This window comes from Ambystoma mexicanum, assembly GCF_040938575.1.
Source record: "Ambystoma mexicanum isolate Mex_15411 chromosome 12 unlocalized genomic scaffold, UKY_AmexF1_1 Mex_chr12_unloc.1, whole genome shotgun sequence".
Lineage (NCBI taxonomy): Eukaryota > Metazoa > Chordata > Amphibia > Caudata > Ambystomatidae > Ambystoma > Ambystoma mexicanum.
Genome location: NW_027182322.1, coordinates 7,131,904 through 7,155,300, shown reverse-complemented (window position 1 = coordinate 7,155,300; position 23,397 = coordinate 7,131,904). Strand labels below are relative to the sequence as shown.

Genomic DNA, 23,397 nt, shown 5'->3' with positions numbered 1-23,397 from the left:
AATGGCAGTGTTATAATGTTTCATGTACTGCAAATGTCACCACATAATGCGCTCTTAATTAGATTTGGTTGAAATACATTACAGTCACCCGATGAAAAAGTGTGCAAAGAGCATTAAAGAAACAAAAGGTTCATAACAGTAACAGGACATATCGAATTGTTTCAGTCCTCCAAAGAGATTGCCAATGTATTAATGGAAATTCTAAAATATCTGCCCAACTGCCGTGACATTGCCTCACCGCAATGCCGTGACTCGGATTCGAACCGAGGTTGCTGCGGCCACAACGCAGAGTACTAACCACTATACGATCACGGCGAGCTACTTGGGCTGCTACAATGTGACGTTCCACCTCTATCATAAGCTGTACTCCATCTGTGATGTCATGACTCATGTTTGAATTAAAGGTTGGTTGTGATGTTATCCATGAGAATAAGTGGACACCTGATCCCCAGTCACTTATTTAAGATCTCAATAATCATGTCAGAATCCAAATGAAAGTCATCAAAGTGGAGCCAATTAGAAATAATATAGTTACACAAACCTGACAATGGTGCGGCAGCCAGGGCCGATAATGGCCCGCCAGCCTGAGAGCAGGAAAGTGTGAGAGCAGTGATGGTCTTATGAGAGTTTACAGCTGTTATTGACCCTGTCCCCTTCCATTGCAGAGTTTTCCCCCTGTAAGAAGTGCAGAGGCTCCCTCCGGGGTGCTAATAGTAAATTTATTTTTTTGCGCAGGAGAAGTGCTCTTCACCAATTGCACGTGCCAAATCACCCGAAGGCCACCACCATAAAATTCAGGCATTCATGTTCATGCGTCCTCCATGTTATGTCCTTATAAAGGGATGCATGTTCATGATGACTCCATGTCACACCTGCATACAAGGATGCATGTTCATGCCGCCTCATTCTCTTGGCTTCATACAGGGATTTTATCTCCTCCCTGTCTCACCCTCATGCAGGGATGCATGACCAATGCTCCTTACCTTCTCGCCCGCATACATGGATGCACGTTCATGTCTCCTCGTTCTCTCTGCTTCATATGGGGATTTTATCTCCTCCTTGTCTCACCCTCAGGAAGGGATGCATGACCAATGCTCCTTCCCGTCTCGCCCGCATACATGGATGCACGTTCATGCCTCCTCCTTCTCTCGGCTTCATACAGGGATCATATCTCCTCCCTGTCTCACCCTCATGCAGGGATGCATGACCAATGCTCCTTCCTGTCTCGCCCGCATACATGGATGCACGTTCACGCCTCCTCCTTCTCTCGGCTTCATACGGGGATCATATCTCCTCCCTGTCTCACCCTCATGCAGGGATGCATGACCAATGCTCCTTCCCTTCTCGCCTGCATACATGGATGCACGTTCACGCCTCCTCCTTCTCTCGGCTTCATACGGGGATCATATCTCCTCCCTTTCTCACCCTCATGCAGGGATGCATGACCAACGCTCCTTCCTGTCTCGCCCGCATACATGGATGCACGTTCACGCCTCCTCCTTCTCTCGGCTTCATACGGGGATCATATCTCCTCCCTGTCTCACCCTCATGCAGGGATGCATGACCAATGCTCCTTCCCTTCTCGCCTGCATACATGGATGCACGTTCACGCCTCCTCCTTCTCTCGGCTTCATACGGGGATCATATCTCCTCAATGTCTCACCCTCACTTCCAACATGTGTAACTTCTTGTTCTCTTTGACGTCTGGGGCATGGGTGGCTACTGCACAGCTCTAGATGTCGCCCACCTGCAAGGTGTTATGGAAAGCACTTTTCCACATTGGACGTGCTATATTAACCCCCTCTCCCCAAATACAATAAAAATAAAGAAATATATGTGCTTCCATAATGTCTACCTTCTAATGTTTCATATGTGTAAGCACATTGCCCTCCTCCTGACCACATTCTAAAACTATGTGCAAATTGTTCCTTCCATAAACTGTCACTTCCTTGGCCCTTTATTTATAATGACTGTTATACTCTCTCTCTTTCCGCCACAGTATAAAAAAGCCTAGCACACCTCATGATTGGACTAAGAAATTCCTGTCATTTAGTTGGAAATGATTTTCCCATTATCCCCAAAAACTCCTCACTGTGTCTAAGAACGCTTTTTTTCACAGGACAATACAGATCAGATTGACTTGAAAGGTCCTTTCACGCGACTACAGAATGCCTCTCATTCCACTAAAAGATACGCCAGTGCCTACAATAGCCTAGGACTAGACTATGAGTCCCAATGTAGAAAGACCACAAGTCCACAGATATGCCTGTTTATTTAAACATCTGTATTATCATCAGCGTGTGACTGTAAAGGCGGGACCTCGCGCTCTCTGTAACGCGCTCCATTGGCAACATCAGTTAAATGTCGTTGGTTCAATCCCTCGCGGATGTTGTTTTTATTCCCATTTGTAACTGGGAAATACTGTCGCTGCAATACATATGTCTTAATCAAGCTAGTGGTTATTGACGTAAATGGCAGTGTTATAATGTTTCATGTACTGCAAATGTCACCACATAATGCGCTCTTAATTAGATTTGGTTGAAATACATTACAGTCACCTGATGAAAAAGTGTGCAGAGAGCATTAAAGAAACAAAAGGTTCATAACAGTAACAGGACATATCGAATTGTTTCAGTCCTCCACAGAGATTGCCAATGTATTAATGGAAATTCTAAAATATCTGCCCAACTGCCGTGACATTGCCTCACCGCAATGCCGTGACTCGGATTCGAACCGAGGTTGCTGCGGCCACAACGCAGAGTACTAACCACTATACGATCACAGCGAGCTATTTGGGCTGCTACCATGTGACGTTCCACCTCTATCATAAGCTGTACTCCATCTGTGATGTCATGACTCATGTTTGAATTAAAGGTTGGTTGTGATGTTATCCATGAGAATAAGTGGACACCTGATCCCCAGTCACTTATTTAAGATCTCAATAATCAAGTCAGAATCCAAATGAAAGTCATCAAAGTGGAGCCAATTAGAAATAATATAGTTACACAAACCTGGCAATGGTGCGGCAGCCAGGGCCGATAATGGCCCGCCAGCCTGAGAGCAGGAAAGTGTGAGAGCAGTGATGGTCTTGTGAGAGTTTACAGCTGTTATTGACCCTGTCCCCTTCCATTGCAGAGTTTTCTCCCTATAAGAAGTGCAGAGGCTCCCTCCGGGGTGCTAATAGTACATTTATTTTTTTGCGCAGGAGAAGTGCTCTTCACCAATTGCACGTGCCAAATCACCCGAAGGCCACCACCATAAAATTCAGGCATTCATGTTCATGCGTCCTCCATGTTATGTCCTTATAAAGGGATGCATGTTCATGATGACTCCATGTCACACCTGCATACAAGGATGCATGTTCATGCCGCCTCGTTCTCTTGGCTTCATACAGGGATTTTATCTCCTCCCTGTCTCACCCTCATGCAGGGATGCATGACCAATGCTCCTTCCCTTCTCGCCCGCATACATGGATGCACGTTCATGTCTCCTCGTTCTCTCTGCTTCATACGGGGATTTTATCTCCTCCCTGTCTCACCCTCAGGAAGGGATGCATGACCAATGCTCCTTCCCATCTCGCCCGCATACATGGATGTACGTTCACGCCTCCTCCTTCTCTCGGCTTCATACGGGGATCATATCTCCTCCCTGTCTCACCCTCATGCAGGGATGCATGACCAATGCTCCTTCCTGTCTCGCCCGCATACATGGATGCACGTTCACGCCTCCTCCTTCTCTCGGCTTCATACGGGGATCATATCTCCTCCCTGTCTCACCCTCATGCAGGGATGCATGACCAATGCTCCTTCCCTTCTCGCCTGCATACATGGATGCACGTTCACGCCTCCTCCTTCTCTCGGCTTCATACGGGGATCATATCTCCTCCCTGTCTCACCCTCATGCAGGGATGCATGACCAACGCTCCTTCCTGTCTCGCCCGCATACATGGATGCACGTTCACGCCTCCTCCTTCTCTCGGCTTCATACGGGGATCATATCTCCTCCCTGTCTCACCCTCATGCAGGGATGCATGATCAATGCTCCTTCCCTTCTCGCCTGCATACATGGATGCACGTTCACGCCTCCTCCTTCTCTCGGCTTCATACGGGGATCATATCTCCTCAATGTCTCACCCTCACTTCCAACATGTGTAACTTCTTGTTCTCTTTGACGTCTGGGGCATGGGTGGCTACTGCACAGCTCTAGATGTCGCCCACCTGCAAGGTGCTATGGAAAGCACTTTTCCACATTGGACGTGCTATATTAACCCCCTCTCCCCAAATACAATAAAAATAAAGAAATATATGTGCTTCCATAATGTCTACCTTCTAATGTTTCATATGTGTAAGCAATTGTACTCCTCCTGACCACATTCTAAAACTATGTGCAAATTGTTCCTTCCATAAACTGTCACTTCCTTGGCCCTTTATTTATAATGACTGTTATACTCTCTCTCTTTCCGCCACAGTATAAAAAAGCCTAGCACACCTCATGATTGGACTAAGAAATTCCTGTCATTTAGTTGGAAATGATTTTCCCATTATCCCCAAAAACTCCTCACTGTGTCTAAGAACGCTTTTTTTCACAGGACAATACAGATCAGATTGACTTGAAAGGTCCTTTCACGCGACTACAGAATGCCTCTCATTCCACTAAAAGATACGCCAGTGCCTACACTAGCCTAGGACTAGACTATGAGTCCCAATGTAGAAAGACCACAAGTCCACAGATATGCCTGTTTATTTAAACATCTGTATTATCATCAGCGTGTGACTGTAAAGGCGGGACATCGCGCTCTCTGTAACGCGCTCCATTGGCAACATCAGTTAAATGTTGTTGGTTCAATCCCTCGCGGATGTTGTTTTTATTCCCATTTGTAACTGGGAAATACTGTCGCTGCAATACATATGTCTTAATCAAGCTAGTGGTTATTGACGTAAATGGCAGTGTTATAATGTTTCATGTACTGCAAATGTCACCACATAATGCGCTCTTAATTAGATTTGGTTGAAATACATTACAGTCACCCGATGAAAAAGTGTGCAAAGAGCATTAAAGAAACCAAAGGTTCATAACAGTAACAGGACATATCGAATTCTTTCAGTCCTCCACAGAGATTGCCAATGTATTAATGGAAATTCTAAAATATCTGCCCAACTGCCGTGACATTGCCTCACCGCAATGCCGTGACTCGGATTCGAACCCAGGTTGCTGCGGCCACAACGCAGACTACTAACCACTATACGATCACAGCGAGCTATTTGGGCTGCTACCATGTGACGTTCCACCTCTATCATAAGCTGTACTCCATCTGTGATGTCATGACTCATGTTTGAATTAAAGGTTGGTTGTGATGTTATCCATGAGAATAAGTGGACACCTGATCCCCAGTCACTTATTTAAGATCTCAATAATCAAGTCAGAATCCAAATGAAAGTCATCAAAGTGGAGCCAATTAGAAATAATATAGTTACACAAACCTGGCAATGGTGCGGCAGCCAGGGCCGATAATGGCCCGCCAGCCTGAGAGCAGGAAAGTGTGAGAGCAGTGATGGTCTTGTGAGAGTTTACAGCTGTTATTGACCCTGTCCCCTTCCATTGCAGAGTTTTCTCCCTATAAGAAGTGCAGAGGCTCCCTCCGGGGTGCTAATAGTACATTTATTTTTTTGCGCAGGAGAAGTGCTCTTCACCAATTGCACGTGCCAAATCACCCGAAGGCCACCACCATAAAATTCAGGCATTCATGTTCATGCGTCCTCCATGTTATGTCCTTATAAAGGGATGCATGTTCATGATGACTCCATGTCACACCTGCATACAAGGATGCATGTTCATGCCGCCTCGTTCTCTTGGCTTCATACAGGGATTTTATCTCCTCCCTGTCTCACCCTCATGCAGGGATGCATGACCAATGCTCCTTCCCTTCTCGCCCGCATACATGGATGCACGTTCATGTCTCCTCGTTCTCTCGGCTTCATTCGGGGATTTTATCTCCTCCCTGTCTCACCCTCAGGAAGGGATGCATGACCAATGCTCCTTCCCGTCTCGCCCGCATACATGGATGCACGTTCACGCCTCCTCCTTCTCTCGGCTTCATAGGGGGATCGTATCTCCTCCCTGTCTCACCCTCATGCAGGGATGCATGACCAATGCTCCTTCTTGTCTCGCCCGCATACATGGATGCACGTTCACGCCTCCTCCTTCTCTCGGCTTCATACGGGGATCATATCTCCTCCCTGTCTCACCCTCATGCAGGGATGCATGACCAATGCTCCTTCCCTTCTCGCCTGCATACATGGATGCACGTTCACGCCTCCTCCTTCTCTCGGCTTCATACAGGGATCATATCTCCTCCTTGTCTCACCCTCATGCAGGGATGCATGACCAATGCTCCTTCCTGTCTCACCCGCATACATGGATGCATGTTCACGCCTCCTCCTTCTCTCGGCTTCATACGGGGATCATATCTCCTCCCTGTCTCACCCTCATGCAGGGATGCATGACCAATGCTCCTTCCCTTCTCGCCTGCATATATGGATGCACGTTCACGCCTCCTCCTTCTCTCGGCTTCATACGGGGATCATATCTCCTCAATGTCTCACCCTCACTTCCAACATGTGTAACTTCTTGTTCTCTTTGACGTCTGGGGCATGGGTGGCTACTGCACAGCTCTAGATGTCGCCCACCTGCAAGGTGCTATGGAAAGCACTTTTCCACATTGGACGTGCTATATTAACCCCCTTTCCCCAAATACAATAAAAATAAAGAAATATATGTGCTTCCATAATGTCTACCTTCTAATGTTTCATATGTGTAAGCACATTGTCCTCCTCCTGACCACATTCTAAAACTATGTGCAAATTGCTCCTTCCATAAACTGTCACTTCCTTGGCCCTTTATTTATAATGACTGTTATACTCTCTCTCTTTCCGCCACAGTATAAAAAAGCCTAGCACACCTCATGATTGGACTAAGAAATTCCTGTCATTTAGTTGGAAATGATTTTCCCATTATCCCCAAAAACTCCTCACTGTGTCTAAGAACGCTTTTTTTCACAGGACAATACAGATCAGATTGACTTGAAAGGTCCTTTCACGCGACTACAGAATGCCTCTCATTCCACTAAAAGATACGCCAGTGCCTACAATAGCCTAGGACTAGACTATGAGTCCCAATGTAGAAAGACCACAAGTCCACAGATATGCCTGTTTATTTAAACATCTGTATTATCATCAGCGTGTGACTGTAAAGGCGGGACCTCGCGCTCTCTGTAACGCGCTCCATTGGCAACATCAGTTAAATGTCGTTGGTTCAATCCCTCGCGGATGTTGTTTTTATTCCCATTTGTAACTGGGAAATACTGCCGCTGCAATACATATGTCTTAATCAAGCTAGTGGTTATTGACGTAAATGGCAGTGTTATAATGTTTCATGTACTGCAAATGTCACCACATAATGCGCTCTTAATTAGATTTGGTTGAAATACATTACAGTCACCCGATGAAAAAGTGTGCAAAGAGCATTAAAGAAACAAAAGGTTCATAACAGTAACAGGACATATCGAATTGTTTCAGTCCTCCACAGAGATTGCCAATGTATTAATGGAAATTCTAAAATATCTGCCCAACTGCTGTGACATTGCCTCACCGCAATGCCGTGACTCGGAATCGAACCGAGGTTGCTGTGGCCACAACGCAGAGTACTAACCACTATACGATCACTGCAAGCTACTTGGGCTGCTACAATGTGACGTTCCACCTCTATCATAAGCTGTACTCCATCTGTGATGTCATGACTCATGTTTGAATTAAAGGTTGGTTGTGATGTTATCCATGAGAATAAGTGGACACCTGATCCCCAGTCACTTATTTAAGATCTCAATAATCAAGTCAGAATCCAAATGAAAGTCATCAAAGTGGAGCCAATTAGAAATAATATAGTTACACAAACCTGGCAATGGTGCGGCAGCCAGGGCCGATAATGGCCCGCCAGCCTGAGAGCAGGAAAGTGTGAGAGCAGTGATGGTCTTGTGAGAGTTTACAGCTGTTATTGACCCTGTCCCCTTTGATTGCAGAGTTTTCTCCCTATAAGAAGTGCAGAGGCTCCCTCCGGGGTGCTAATAGTACATTTATTTTTTGCGCAGGAGAAGTGCTCTTCACCAATTGCACGTGCCAAATCACCTGAAGGCCACCACCATAAAATTCAGGCATTCATGTTCATGCGTCCTCCATGTTATGTCCTTATAAAGGGATGCATGTTCATGATGACTCCATGTCACACCTGCATACAAGGATGCATGTTCATGCCGCCTCGTTCTCTTGGCTTCATACAGGGATTTTATCTCCTCCCTGTCTCACCCTCATGCAGGGATGCATGACCAATGCTCCTTCCCTTCTCGCCCGCATACATGGATGCACGTTCATGTCTCCTCGTTCTCTCGGCTTCATACGGGGATTTTATCTCCTCCCTGTCTCACCCTCAGGAAGGGATGCATGACCAATGCTCCTTCCCGTCTCGCCCGCATACATGGATGCACGTTCATGCCTCCTCCTTCTCTCGGCTTCATACGGGGATCATATCTCCTCCCTGTCTCACCCTCATGCAGGGATGCATGACCAATGCCCCTTCCTGTCTCGCCCGCATACATGGATGCACGTTCACGCCTCCTCCTTCTCTCGGCTTCATACGGGGATCATATCTCCTCCCTGTCTCACCCTCATGCAGGGATGCATGACCAATGCTCCTTCCCTTCTCGCCTGCATACATGGATGCACGTTCACGCCTCCTCCTTCTCTCGGCTTCATACGGGGATCATATCTCCTCCCTGTCTCACCCTCATGCAGGGATGCATGACCAATGCTCCTTCCTGTCTCGCCCGCATACATGGATGCATGTTCACGCCTCCTCCTTCTCTCGGCTTCATACGGGGATCATATCTCCTCCCTGTCTCACCCTCATGCAGGGATGCATGACCAATGCTCCTTCCCTTCTCGCCTGCATACATGGATGCACGTTCACGCCTCCTCCTTCTCTCGGCTTCATACGGGGATCATATCTCCTCAATGTCTCACCCTCACTTCCAACAAGTGTAACTTCTTGTTCTCTTTGACGTCTGGGGCATGGGTGGCTACTGCACAGCTCTAGATGTCGCCCACCTGCAAGGTGCTATGGAAAGCACTTTTCCACATTGGACGTGCTATATTAACCCCCTCTCCCCAAATACAATAAAAATAAAGAAATATATGTGCTTCCATAATGTCTACCTTCTAATGTTTCATATGTGTAAGCACATTGTCCTCCTCCTGACCACATTCTAAAACTATGTGCAAATTGTTCCTTCCATAAACTGTCACTTCCTTGGCCCTTTATTTATAATGACTGTTATACTCTCTCTCTTTCCGCCACAGTATAAAAAAGCCTAGCACACCTCATGATTGGACTAAGAAATTCCTGTCATTTAGTTGGAAATGATTTTCCCATTATCCCCAAAAACTCCTTACTGTGTCTAAGAACGCTTTTTTTCACAGGACAATACAGATCAGATTGACTTGAAAGGTCCTTTCACGCGACTACAGAATGCCTCTCATTCCACTAAAAGATTCGCCAGTGCCTACAATAGCCTAGGACTAGACTATGAGTCCCAATGTAGAAAGACCACAAGTCCACAGATATGCCTGTTTATTTAAACATCTGTATTATCATCAGCGTGTTTACTGTAAAGGCGGGACCTCGCGCTCTCTGTAACGCGCTCCATTGGCAACATCAGTTAAATGTCGTTGGTTCAATCCCTCGCGGATGTTGTTTTTATTCCCATTTGTAACTGGGAAATACTGTCGCTGCAATACATATGTCTTAATCAAGCTAGTGGTTATTGACGTAAATGGCAGTGTTATAATGTTTCATGTACTGCAAATGTCACCACATAATGCGCTCTTAATTAGATTTGGTTGAAATACATTACAGTCACCCGATGAAAAAGTGTGCAGAGAGCATTAAAGAAACAAAAGGTTCATAACAGTAACAGGACATATCGAATTGTTTCAGTCCTCCACAGAGATTGCCAATGTATTAATGGAAATTCTAAAATATCTGCCCAACTGCCGTGACATTGCCTCACCGCAATGCCATGACTCGGATTCGAACCGAGGTTGCTGCGGCCACAACGCAGAGTACTAACCACTATACGATCACAGCGAGCTACTTGGGCTGCTACCATGTGACGTTCCACCTCAATCATAAGCTGTACTCCATCTGTGATGTCATGACTCATGTTTGAATTAAAGGTTGGTTGTGATGTTATCCATGAGAATAAGTGGACACCTGATCCCCAGTCACTTATTTAAGATCTCAATAATCAAGTCAGAATCCAAATGAAAGTCATCAAAGTGGAGCCAATTAGAAATAATATAGTTACACAAACCTGGCAATGGTGCGGCAGCCAGGGCCGATAATGGCCCGCCAGCCTGAGAGCAGGAAAGTGTGAGAGCAGTGATGGTCTTGTGAGAGTTTACAGCTGTTATTGACCCTGTCCCCTTCCATTGCAGAGTTTTCTCCCTATAGGAAGTGCAGAGGCTCCCTCCGGGGTGCTAATAGTACATTTATTTTTTTGCGCAGGAGAAGTGCTCTTCACCAATTGCACGTGCCAAATCACCCGAAGGCCACCACCATAAAATTCAGGCATTCATGTTCATGCGTCCTCCATGTTATGTCCTTATAAAGGGATGCATGTTCATGATGACTCCATGTCACACCTGCATACAAGGATGCATGTTCATGCCACCTCGTTCTCTTGGCTTCATACAGGGATTTTATCTCCTCCCTGTCTCACCCTCATGCAGGGATGCATGACCAATGCTCCTTCCCTTCTCGCCCGCATACATGGATGCACGTTCATGTCTCCTCGTTCTCTCGGCTTCATACGGGGATTTTATCTCCTCCCTGTCTCACCCTCAGGAAGGGATGCATGACCAATGCTCCTTCCCGTCTCGCCTGCATACATGGATGCACGTTCACGCCTCCTCCTTCTCTCGGCTTCATACGGGGATCATATCTCCTCCCTGTCTCACCCTCATGCAGGGATGCATGACCAATGCTCCTTCCTGTCTAGCCCGCATACATGGATGCACGTTCACGCCTCCTCCTTCTCTCGGCTTCATACAGGGATCATATCTCCTCCCTGTCTCACCCTCATGCAGGGATGCATGACCAATGCTCCTTCCCTTCTCGCCTGCATACATGGATGCACGTTCACGCCTCCTCCTTCTCTCGGCTTCATACGGGGATCATATCTCCTCCCTGTCTCACCCTCATGCAGGGATGCATGACCAATGCTCCTTCCTGTCTCGCCCGCATACATGGATGCACGTTCACGCCTCCTCCTTCTCTCGGCTTCATACGGGGATCATATCTCCTCCCTGTCTCACCCTCATGCAGGGATGCATGACCAATGCTCCTTCCCTTCTCGCCTGCATACATGGATGCACGTTCACACCTCCTCCTTCTCTCGGCTTCATACGGGGATCATATCTCCTCAATGTCTCACCCTCACTTCCAACATGTGTAACTTCTTGTTCTCTTTGACGTCTGGGGCATGGGTGGCTACTGCACAGCTCTAGATGTCGCCCACCTGCAAGGTGCTATGGAAAGCACTTTTCCACATTGGACGTGCTATATTAACCCCCTCTCCCCAAATACAATAAAAATAAAGAAATATATGTGCTTCCATAATGTCTACCTTCTAATGTTTCATATGTGTAAGCACATTGTCCTCCTCCTGACCACATTCTAAAACTATGTGCAAATTGTTCCTTCCATAAACTGTCACTTCCTTGGCCCTTTATTTATAATGACTGTTATACTCTCTCTCTTTCCGCCACAGTATAAAAAAGCTTAGCACACCTCATGATTGGACTAAGAAATTCCTGTCATTTAGTTGGGAATGATTTTCCCATTATCCCCAAAAACTCCTCACTGTGTCTAAGAACGCTTTTTTTCACAGGACAATACAGATCAGATTGACTTGAAAGGTCCTTTCACGCGACTACAGAATGCCTCTCATTCCACTAAAAGATACGCCAATGCCTACAATAGCCTAGGACTAGACTATGAGTCCCAATGTAGAAAGACCACAAGTCCACAGATATGCCTGTTTATTTAAACATCTGTATTATCATCAGCGTGTGACTGTAAAGGCGGGACCTCGCGCTCTCTGTAACGCGCTCCATTGGCAACATCAGTTAAATGTCGTTGGTTCAATCCCTCGTGGATGTTGTTTTTATTCCCATTTGTAACTGGGAAATACTGTCGCTGCAATACATATGTCTTAATCAAGCTAGTGGTTATTGACGTAAATGGCAGTGTTATAATGTTTCATGTACTGCAAATGTCACCATATAATGCGCTCTTAATTAGATTTGGTTGAAATACATTACAGTCACCCGATGAAAAAGTGTGCAAAGAGCATTAAAGAAACAAAAGGTTCATCACAGTAACAGGACATATCGAATTGTTTCAGTCCTCCACAGAGATTGCCAATGTATTAATGGAAATTCTAAAATATCTGCCCAACTGCCGTGACATTGCCTCACCGCAATGCCGTGACTCGGATTCCAACCGAGGTTGCTGCAGCCACAATGCAGAGTACTAACCACTATACGATCACGGCGAGCTACTTGGGCTGCTACAATGTGACGTTCCACCTCTATCATAAGCTGTACTCCATCTGTGATGTCATGACTCATGTTTGAATTAAAGGTTGGTTGTGATGTTATCCATGAGAATAAGTGGACACCTGATCCCCAGTCACTTATTTAAGATCTCAATAATCAAGTCAGAATCCAAATGCAAGTCATCAAAGTGGAGCCAATTACAAATAATATAGTTACACAAACCTGGCAATGGTGCGGCAGCCAGGGCCGATAATGGCCCGCCAGCCTGAGAGCAGGAAAGTGTGAGAGCAGTGATGGTCTTGTGAGAGTTTACAGCTGTTATTGACCCTGTCCCCTTCCATTGCAGAGTTTTCTCCCTATAAGAAGTGCAGAGGCTCCCTCCGGGGTGCTAATAGTACATTTATTTTTTTGCACAGGAGAAGTGCTCTTCGCCAATTGCACGTGCCAAATCACCCGAAGGCCACCACCATAAAATTCAGGCATTCATGTTCATGCGTCCTCCATGTTATGTCCTTATAAAGGGATGCATGTTCATGATGACTCCATGTCACACCTGCATACAAGGATGCATGTTCATGCCGCCTCGTTCTCTTGGCTTCATACAGGGATTTTATCTCCTCCCTGTCTCACCCTCATGCAGGGATGCATGACCAATGCTCCTTCCCTTCTCGCCCGCATACATGGATGCACGTTCATGTCTTCTCGTTCTCTCGGCTTCATACGGGGATTTTATCTCCTCCCTGTCTCACCCTCAGGAAGGGATGCATGCCCAATGCTCCTTCCCGTCTCGCCCGCATACATGGATGCACGTTCACGCCTCCTCCTTCTCTCGGCTTCATACGGGGATCATATCTCCTCCCTGTCTCACCCTCATGCAGGGATGCATGACCAATGGTCCTTCCTGTCTCGCCCGCATACATGGATGCACGTTCACGCCTCCTCCTTCTCTCGGCTTCATACGGGGATCATATCTCCTCCCTGTCTCACCCTCATGCAGGGATGCATGACCAATGCTCCTTCCCTTCTCGCCTGCATACATGGATGCACGTTCACGCCTCCTCCTTCTCTCGGCTTCAAAAGGGGATCATATCTCCTCCCTGTCTCACCCTCATGCAGGGATGCATGACCAACGCTCCTTCCTGTCTCGCCCGCATACATGGATGCACGTTCACGCCTCCTCCTTCTCTCGGCTTCATACGGGGATCATATCTCCTCCCTGTCTCACCCTCATGCAGGGATGCATGACCAATGCTCCTTCCCTTCTCGCCCGCATACATGGATGCACGTTCATGTCTCCTCGTTCTCTCGGCTTCATACGGGGATTTTATCTCCTCCCTGTCTCACCCTCAGGAAGGGATGCATGACCAATGCTCCTTCCCGTCTCGCCCGCATACATGGATGCACGTTCATGCCTCCTCCTTCTCTCGGCTTCATACGGGGATCATATCTCCTCCCTGTCTCACCCTCATGCAGGGATGCATGACCAATGCCCCTTCCTGTCTCGCCCGCATACATGGATGCACGTTCACGCCTCCTCCTTCTCTCGGCTTCATACGGGGATCATATCTCCTCCCTGTCTCACCCTCATGCAGGGATGCATGACCAATGCTCCTTCCCTTCTCGCCTGCATACATGGATGCACGTTCACGCCTCCTCCTTCTCTCGGCTTCATACGGGGATCATATCTCCTCCCTGTCTCACCCTCATGCAGGGATGCATGACCAATGCTCCTTCCTGTCTCGCCCGCATACATGGATGCATGTTCACGCCTCCTCCTTCTCTCGGCTTCATACGGGGATCATATCTCCTCCCTGTCTCACCCTCATGCAGGGATGCATGACCAATGCTCCTTCCCTTCTCGCCTGCATACATGGATGCACGTTCACGCCTCCTCCTTCTCTCGGCTTCATACGGGGATCATATCTCCTCAATGTCTCACCCTCACTTCCAACAAGTGTAACTTCTTGTTCTCTTTGACGTCTGGGGCATGGGTGGCTACTGCACAGCTCTAGATGTCGCCCACCTGCAAGGTGCTATGGAAAGCACTTTTCCACATTGGACGTGCTATATTAACCCCCTCTCCCCAAATACAATAAAAATAAAGAAATATATGTGCTTCCATAATGTCTACCTTCTAATGTTTCATATGTGTAAGCACATTGTCCTCCTCCTGACCACATTCTAAAACTATGTGCAAATATGTTCCTTCCATAAACTGTCACTTCCTCGGCCCTTTATTTATAATTACTGTTATACTCTCTCTCTTTCCGCCACAGTATAAAAAAGCCTAGCACACCTCATGATTGGACTAAGAAATTCCTGTCATTTAGTTGGAAATGATTTTCCCATTATCCCCAAAAACTCCTCACTGTGTCTAAGAACGCTTTTTTTCACAGGACAATACAGATCAGATTGACTTCAAAGGTCCTTTCACGCGACTACAGAATGCCTCTCATTCCACTAAAAGATACGCCAGTGCCTACAATAGCCTAGGACTAGACTATGAGTCCCAATGTAGAAAGACCACAAGTCCACAGATATGCCTGTTTATTTAAACATCTGTATTATCATCAGCGTGTTTACTGTAAAGGCGGGTCCTCGTGCTCTCTGTAACGCGCTCCATTGGCAACATCAGTTAAATGTCGTTGGTTCAATCCCTCGCGGATGTTGTTTTTATTCCCATTTGTAACTGGGAAATACTGTCGCTGCAATACATATGTCTTAATCAAGCTAGTGGTTATTGACGTAAATGGCAGTGTTATAATGTTTCATGTACTGCAAATGTCACCACATAATGCGCTCTTAATTAGATTTGGTTGAAATACATTACAGTCACCCGATGAAAAAGTGTGCAGAGAGCATTAAAGAAACAAAAGGTTCATAACAGTAACAGGACATATCGAATTGTTTCAGTCCTCCACAGAGATTGCCAATGTATTAATGGAAATTCTAAAATATCTGCCCAACTGCCGTGACATTGCCTCACCGCAATGCCGTGACTCGGATTCGAACCGAGGTTGCTGCGGCCACAACGCAGAGTACTAACCACTATAAGATCACAGCGAGCTACTTGGGCTGCTACCATGTGACGTTCCACCTCTATCATAAACTGTACTCCATCTGTGATGTCATGACTCATGTTTGAATTAAAGGTTGGTTGTGATGTTATCCATGAGAATAAGTGGACACCTGATCCCCAGTCACTTATTTAAGATCTCAATAATCAAGTCAGAATCCAAATGAAAGTCATCAAAGTGGAGCCAATTAGAAATAATATAGTTACACAAACCTGGCAATGGTGCGGCAGCCAGGGCCGATAATGGCCCGCCAGCCTGAGAGCAGGAAAGTGTGAGAGCAGTGATGGTCTTGTGAGAGTTTACAGCTGTTATTGACCCTGTCCCCTTCCATTGCAGAGTTTTCTCCCTATAGGAAGTGCAGAGGCTCCCTCCGGGGTGCTAATAGTACATTTATTTTTTTGTGCAGGAGAAGTGCTCTTCACCAATTGCACGTGCCAAATCACCCGAAGGCCACCACCATAAAATTCAGGCATTCATGTTCATGCGTCCTCCATGTTATGTCCTTATAAAGGGATGCATGTTCATGATGACTCCATGTCACACCTGCATACAAGGATGCATGTTCATGCCACCTCATTCTCTTGGCTTCATACAGGGATTTTATCTCCTCCCTGTCTCACCCTCATGCAGGGATGCATGACCAATGCTCCTTCCCTTCTCGCCCGCATACATGGATGCACGTTCATGTCTCCTCGTTCTCTCGGCTTCATACGGGGATTTTATCTCCTCCCTGTCTCACCCTCAGGAAGGGATGCATGACCAATGCTCCTTCCCGTCTCGCCTGCATACATGGATGCACGTTCACGCCTCCTCCTTCTCTCGGCTTCATACGGGGATCATATCTCCTCCCTGTCTCACCCTCATGCAGGGATGCATGACCAATGCTCCTTCCTGTCTCGCCCGCATACATGGATGCACGTTCACGCCTCCTCCTTCTCTCGGCTTCATACAGGGATCATATCTCCTCCCTGTCTCACCCTCATGCAGGGATGCATGACCAATGCTCCTTCCCTTCTCGCCTGCGTACATGGATGCACGTTCACGCCTCCTCCTTCTCTCGGCTTCATACGGGGATCATATCTCCTCCCTGTCTCACCCTCATGCAGGGATGCATGACCAATGCTCCTTCCTGTCTCGCCCGCATACATGGATGCACGTTCACGCCTCCTCCTTCTCTCGGCTTCATACGGGGATCATATCTCCTCCCTGTCTCACCCTCATGCAGGGATGCATGACCAATGCTCCTTCCCTTCTCGCCTGCATACATGGATGCACGTTCACGCCTCCTCCTTCTCTCGGCTTCATACGGGGATCATATCTCCTCAATGTCTCACCCTCACTTCCAACATGTGTAACTTCTTGTTCTCTTTGACGTCTGGGGCATGGGTGGCTACTGCACAGCTCTAGATGTCGCCCACCTGCAAGGTGCTATGGAAAGCACTTTTCCACATTGGACGTGCTATATTAACCCCCTCTCCCCAAATACAATAAAAATAAAGAAATATATGTGCTTCCATAATGTCTACCTTCTAATGTTTCATATGTGTAAGCACATTGTCCTCCTCCTGACCACATTCTAAAACTATGTGCAAATTGTTCCTTCCATAAACTGTCACTTCCTTGGCCCTTTATTTATAATGACTGTTATACTCTCTCTCTTTCCGCCACAGTATAAAAAAGCTTAGCACACCTCATGATTGGACTAAGAAATTCCTGTCATTTAGTTGGGAATGATTTTCCCATTATCCCCAAAAACTCCTCACTGTGTCTAAGAACGCTTTTTTTCACAGGACAATACAGATCAGATTGACTTGAAAGGTCCTTTCACGCGACTACAGAATGCCTCTCATTCCACTAAAAGATACGCCAATGCCTACAATAGCCTAGGACTAGACTATGAGTCCCAATGTAGAAAGACCACAAGTCCACAGATATGCCTGTTTATTTAAACATCTGTATTATCATCAGCGTGTGACTGTAAAGGCGGGACCTCGCGCTCTCTGTAACGCGCTCCATTGGCAACATCAGTTAAATGTCGTTGGTTCAATCCCTCGTGGATGTTGTTTTTATTCCCATTTGTAACTGGGAAATACTGTCGCTGCAATACATATGTCTTAATCAAGCTAGTGGTTATTGACAAAAATGGCAGTGTTATAATGTTTCATGTACTGCAAATGTCACCACATAATGCGCTCTTAATTAGATTTGGTTGAAATACATTACAGTCACCCGATGAAAAAGTGTGCAAAGAGCATTAAAGAAACAAAAGGTTCATCACAGTAACAGGACATATCGAATTGTTTCAGTCCTCCACAGAGATTGCCAATGTATTAATGGAAATTCTAAAATATCTGCCCAACTGCCGTGACATTGCCTCACCGCAATGCCGTGACTCGGATTCCAACCGAGGTTGCTGCAGCCACAATGCAGAGTACTAACCACTATACGATCACGGCGAGCTACTTGGGCTGCTACAATGTGACGTTCCACCTCTATCATAAGCTGTACTCCATCTGTGATGTCATGACTCATGTTTGAATTAAAGGTTGGTTGTGATGTATTCCATGAGAATAAGTGGACACCTGATCCCCAGTCACTTATTTAAGATCTCAATAATCAAGTCAGAATCCAAATGCAAGTCATCAAAGTGGAGCCAATTACAAATAACATAGTTACACAAACCTGGCAATGGTGCGGCAGCCAGGGCCGATAATGGCCCGCCAGCCTGAGAGCAGGAAAGTGTGAGAGCAGTGATGGTCTTGTGAGAGTTTACAGCTGTTATTGACCCTGTCCCCTTCCATTGCAGAGTTTTCTCCCTATAAGAAGTGCAGAGGCTCCCTCCGGGGTGCTAATAGTACATTTATTTTTTTGCACAGGAGAAGTGCTCTTCGCCAATTGCACGTGCCAAATCACCCGAAGGCCACCACCATAAAATTCAGGCATTCATGTTCATGCGTCCTCCATGTTATGTCCTTATAAAGGGATGCATGTTCATGATGACTCCATGTCACACCTGCATACAAGGATGCATGTTCATGCCGCCTCGTTCTCTTGGCTTCATACAGGGATTTTATCTCCTCCCTGTCTCACCCTCATGCAGGGATGCATGACCAATGCTCCTTCCCTTCTCGCCCGCATACATGGATGCACGTTCATGTCTTCTCGTTCTCTCGGCTTCATACGGGGATTTTATCTCCTCCCTGTCTCACCCTCAGGAAGGGATGCATGCCCAATGCTCCTTCCCGTCTCGCCCGCATACATGGATGCACGTTCACGCCTCCTCCTTCTCTCGGCTTCATACGGGGATCATATCTCCTCCCTGTCTCACCCTCATGCAGGGATGCATGACCAATGGTCCTTCCTGTCTCGCCCGCATACATGGATGCACGTTCACGCCTCCTCCTTCTCTCGGCTTCATACGGGGATCATATCTCCTCCCTGTCTCACCCTCATGCAGGGATGCATGACCAATGCTCCTTCCCTTCTCGCCTGCATACATGGATGCACGTTCACGCCTCCTCCTTCTCTCGGCTTCAAAAGGGGATCATATCTCCTCCCTGTCTCACCCTCATGCAGGGATGCATGACCAACGCTCCTTCCTGTCTCGCCCGCATACATGGATGCACGTTCACGCCTCCTCCTTCTCTCGGCTTCATACGGGGATCATATCTCCTCCCTGTCTCACCCTCATGCAGGGATGCATGACCAATGCTCCTTCCCTTCTCGCCTGCATACATGGATGCACGTTCACGCCTCCTCCTTCTCTCGGCTTCATACGGGGATCATATCTCCTCAATGTCTCACCATCACTTCCAACATGTGTAACTTCTTGTTCTCTTTGACGTCTGGGGCATGGGTGGCTACTGCACAGCTCTAGATGTCGCCCACCTGCAAGGTGCTATGGAAAGCACTTTTCCACATTGGACGTGCTATATTAACCCCCTCTCCCCAAATACAATAAAAATAAAGAAATATATGTGCTTCCATAATGTCTACCTTCTAATGTTTCATATGTGTAAGCAATTGTCCTCCTCCTGACCACATTCTAAAACTATGTGCAAATTGTTCCTTCCATAAACTGTCACTTCCTTGGCCCTTTATTTATAATGACTGTTATACTCTCTCTCTTTCCGCCACAGTATAAAAAAGCCTAGCACACCTCATGATTGGACTAAGAAATTCCTGTCATTTAGTTGGAAATGATTTTCCCATTATCCCCAAAAACTCCTCACTGTGTCTAAGAACGCTTTTTTTCACAGGACAATACAGATCAGATTGACTTGAAAGGTCCTTTCACGCGACTACAGAATGCCTCTCATTCCACTAAAAGATACGCCAGTGCCTACACTAGCCTAGGACTAGACTATGAGTCCCAATGTAGAAAGACCACAAGTCCACAGATATGCCTGTTTATTTAAACATCTGTATTATCATCAGCGTGTGACTGTAAAGGCGGGACATCGCGCTCTCTGTAACGCGCTCCATTGGCAACATCAGTTAAATGTTGTTGGTTCAATCCCTCGCGGATGTTGTTTTTATTCCCATTTGTAACTGGGAAATACTGTCGCTGCAATACATATGTCTTAATCAAGCTAGTGGTTATTGACGTAAATGGCAGTGTTATAATGTTTCATGTACTGCAAATGTCACCACATAATGCGCTCTTAATTAGATTTGGTTGAAATACATTACAGTCACCCGATGAAAAAGTGTGCAAAGAGCATTAAAGAAACAAAAGGTTCATAACAGTAACAGGACATATCGAATTGTTTCAGTCCTCCACAGAGATTGCCAATGTATTAATGGAAATTCTAAAATATCTGCCCAACTGCCGTGACATTGCCTCACCGCAATGCCGTGAATCGGATTCGAACCGAGGTTGCTGCGGCCACAACGCAGAGTACTAACCACTATACGATCACAGCGAGCTACTTGGGCTGCTACAATGTGACGTTCCACCTCTATCATAAGCTGTACTCCATCTGTGATGTCATGACTCATGTTTGAATTAAAGGTTGGTTGTGATGTTATCCATGAGAATAAGTGGACACCTAATCCCCAGTCACTTATTTAAGATCTCAATAATCAAGTCAGAATCCAAATGAAAGTCATCAAAGTGGAGCCAATTAGAAATAATACAATTACACAAACCTGGCAATGGTGCGGCAGCCAGGGCCGATAATGGCCCGCCAGCCTGAGAGCAGGAAAGTGTGAGAGCAGTGATGGTCTTGTGAGAGTTTACAGCTGTTATTGACCCTGTCCCCTTCCATTGCAGAGTTTTCTCCCTATAAGAAGTGCAGAGGCTCCCTCCGGGGTGCTAATAGTACATTTATTTTTTTGCGCAGGAGAAGTGCTCTTCACCAATTGCACGTGCCAAATCACCCGAAGGCCACCACCATAAAATTCAGGCATTCATGTTCATGCGTCCTCCATGTTATGTCCTTATAAAGGGATGCATGTTCATGATGACTCCATGTCACACCTGCATACAAGGATGCATGTTCATGCCGCCTCGTTCTCTTGGCTTCATACAGGGATTTTATCTCCTCCCTGTCTCACCCTCATGCAGGGATGCATGACCAATGCTCCTTCCCTTCTCGCCCGCATACATGGATGCACGTTCATGTCTCCTCGTTCTCTCGGCTTCATACGGGGATTTTATCTCCTCCCTGTCTCACCCTCAGGAAGGGATGCATGACCAATGCTCCTTCCCGTCTCGCCTGCATACATGGATGCACGTTCACGCCTCCTCCTTCTCTCGGCTTCATACGGGGATCATATCTCCTCCCTGTCTCACCCTCATGCAGGGATGCATGACCAATGCTCCTTCCTGTCTCGCCCGCATACATGGATGCACGTTCACGCCTCCTCCTTCTCTCGGCTTCATACAGGGATCATATCTCCTCCCTGTCTCACCCTCATGCAGGGATGCATGACCAATGCTCCTTCCCTTCTCGCCTGCATACATGGATGCACGTTCACGCCTCCTCCTTCTCTCGGCTTCATAAGGGGATCATATCTCCTCCCTGTCTCACCCTCATGCAGGGATGCATGACCAATGCTCCTTCTTGTCTCGCCCGCATACATGGATGCACGTTCACGCCTCCTCCTTCTCTCGGCTTCATACGGGGATCATATCTCCTCCCTGTCTCACCCTCATGCAGGGATGCATGACCAATGCTCCTTCCCTTCTCGCCTACATACATGGATGCACGTTCACGCCTCCTCCTTCTCTCGGCTTCATACGGGGATCATATCTCCTCAATGTCTCACCCTCACTTCCAACATGTGTAACTTCTTGTTCTCTTTCACGTCTGGGGCATGGGTGGCTACTGCACAGCTCTAGATGTCGCCCACCTGCAAGGTGCTATGGAAAGCACTTTTCCACATTGGACGTGCTATATTAACCCCCTCTCCCCAAATACAATAAAAATAAAGAAATATATGTGCTTCCATAATGTCTACCTTCTAATGTTTCATATGTGTAAGCACATTGTCCTCCTCCTGACCACATTCTAAAACTATGTGCAAATTGTTCCTTCCATAAACTGTCACTTCCTTGGCCCTTTATTTATAATGACTGTTATACTCTCTCTCTTTCCGCCACAGTATAAAAAAGCTTAGCACACCTCATGATTGGACTAAGAAATTCCTGTCATTTAGTTGGAAATGATTTTCCCATTATCCCCAAAAACTCCTCACTGTGTCTAAGAACGCTTTTTTTCACAGGACAATACAGATCAGATTGACTTGAAAGGTCCTTTCACGCGACTACAGAATGCCTCTCATTCCACTAAAAGATACGCCAGTGCCTACAATAGCCTAGGACTAGACTATGAGTCCCAATGTAGAAAGACCACAAGTCCACAGATATGCCTGTTTATTTAAACATCTGTATTATCATCAGCGTGTGACTGTAAAGGCGGGACCTCGCGCTCTCTGTAACGCGCTCCATTGGCAACATCAGTTAAATGTCGTTGGTTCAATCCCTCGCGGATGTTGTTTTTATTCCCATTTGTAACTGGGAAATACTGTCGCTGCAATACATATGTCTTAATCAAGCTAGTGGTTATTGACGTAAATGGCAGTGTTATAATGTTTCATGTACTGCAAATGTCACCACATAATGCGCTCTTAATTAGATTTGGTTGAAATACATTACAGTCACCCGATGAAAAAGTGTGCAAAGAGCATTAAAGAAACAAAAGGTTCATAACAGTAACAGGACATATCGAATTGTTTCAGTCCTCCACAGAGATTGCCAATGTATTAATGGAAATTCTAAAATATCTGCCCAACTGCCGTGACATTGCCTCACTGCAATGCCGTGACTCGGATTCGAACCGAGGTTGCTGCGGCCACAAAGCAGAGTACTAACCACTATACTATCACGGCGAGCTACTTGGGCTGCTACAATGTGACGTTCCACCTCTATCATAAGCTGTACTCCATCTGTGATGTCATGACTCATGTTTGAATTAAAGGTTGGTTGTGATGTTATCCATGAGAATAAGTGGACACCTGATCCCCAGTCACTTATTTAAGATCTCAATAATCAAGTCAGAATCCAAATGAAAGTCATCAAAGTGGAGCCAATTAGAAATAATATAGTTACACAAACCTGGCAATGGTGCGGCAGCCAGGGCCGATAA

At 46.5% G+C, this 23,397-nt stretch overlaps 3 non-coding genes across 3 annotated transcripts; all 3 read right to left on the bottom strand.

Moving 5' to 3' along the window:
* Positions 1 to 243: 243 nt before the first annotated feature.
* On the bottom strand, positions 244 to 315 carry TRNAH-GUG (transfer RNA histidin (anticodon GUG)). The gene has a single exon. It is a non-coding gene; the product is annotated as a tRNA-His (tRNA).
* A 2,398-nt stretch (positions 316 to 2,713) lies between these two features.
* On the bottom strand, positions 2,714 to 2,785 carry TRNAH-GUG (transfer RNA histidin (anticodon GUG)). Its single transcript has one exon. It is a non-coding gene; the product is annotated as a tRNA-His (tRNA).
* A 20,283-nt stretch (positions 2,786 to 23,068) lies between these two features.
* Positions 23,069 to 23,140, bottom strand: TRNAH-GUG (transfer RNA histidin (anticodon GUG)). Its single transcript has one exon. It is a non-coding gene; the product is annotated as a tRNA-His (tRNA).
* Between the last annotated feature and the right edge of the window lie 257 nt (positions 23,141 to 23,397).